Source organism: Amphimedon queenslandica, unplaced genomic scaffold, assembly GCF_000090795.2.
Source record: "Amphimedon queenslandica unplaced genomic scaffold, v1.1 AMPQUscaffold_11107, whole genome shotgun sequence".
Classification (NCBI taxonomy): domain Eukaryota; kingdom Metazoa; phylum Porifera; class Demospongiae; order Haplosclerida; family Niphatidae; genus Amphimedon; species Amphimedon queenslandica.
In genome coordinates, this window is record NW_003548648.1 from 2,401 (window position 1) to 3,260 (window position 860).

The window sequence follows — 860 nt, forward strand, 5'->3', positions numbered from 1 at the left end:
ACATATCTAATTTGTAACCGTTATTCCACTAAATTCAGAACAAGATTTACTTCCCACACTAGGCTGTAAAGTGACACAAATAAGTATGAGATATTTAAATTTACTCCACCATTTGTAGAGTCACTGCACAACATCAATTAGCTATCATGCTCAGGCTGTATACAGTTGTTTCATGAATAAATTCTTTAAATTTGCAATGTTTGGGCTTATATCTTAGCGAGAAGCAGGATTTCAGTAAGAGTAAATCTTGACCTTAGCATTAGCTATAATTTTTAGCAGTGAGCCAAGTGGTCCGTAAAATAGAGATGTCGCGGACCATTCGGGTCCGTAAAACAGACTTGTCGTCGACCATGGTCCGTTGGTCCGGTCCGGTCCGTTTTTTAGGGACGACCTACCTGGTACCTAGGCGAGGCAACCCCGCCTTATAAAAATGGCTTCAAAATCGCCTCCTCCAGACTCTTCATTTTTCTCTATCTTAAGTGAGTTCAGCATTGAAACTATTAGATCTCATTTATTAATACCCACAGATTGAATTTACTATTAAAACTAAGTACTAACTTATTCTGGTGACCAAGTCAATTGCTAAAAAGAATCAATTTTGGTATGGTATGATTATATAATTCATAAATATTATTTTCAAATGATGAATCTTGTGTAGAAGAAGAGTTTTTCAATCACGCAGACCCATTATCTGAAGGAAACATTACCACTTCAAGTATTACTGCTTTGGTAGGTGAACAAGGGCGTAGCTAGCATAAGGCTAGGGTAGGCTATAGCCTACCCTAAAGTTCAGAAGTCAGAATTGAAGTTTAGTAGTTTACCTATATTGAGTTTCTGCCTTAGTCACCTATGACTAAAGA

General features: G+C 37.2%; 1 protein-coding gene across 1 annotated transcript in view; it reads left to right on the top strand.

Annotated features, from left to right (window-relative positions):
* Positions 1–397: 397 nt before the first annotated feature.
* Positions 398–860, top strand: part of LOC105315281 (ankyrin repeat domain-containing protein 50-like) — a gene marked incomplete at its 3' end in the record, with an annotated part of 5,585 nt that continues 5,122 nt past the window's right edge. The window contains exons 1-3 of the mRNA XM_011409868.2: positions 398–479; positions 528–601; positions 659–729. The remainder of the gene's footprint in view (positions 480–527; positions 602–658; positions 730–860) is intronic.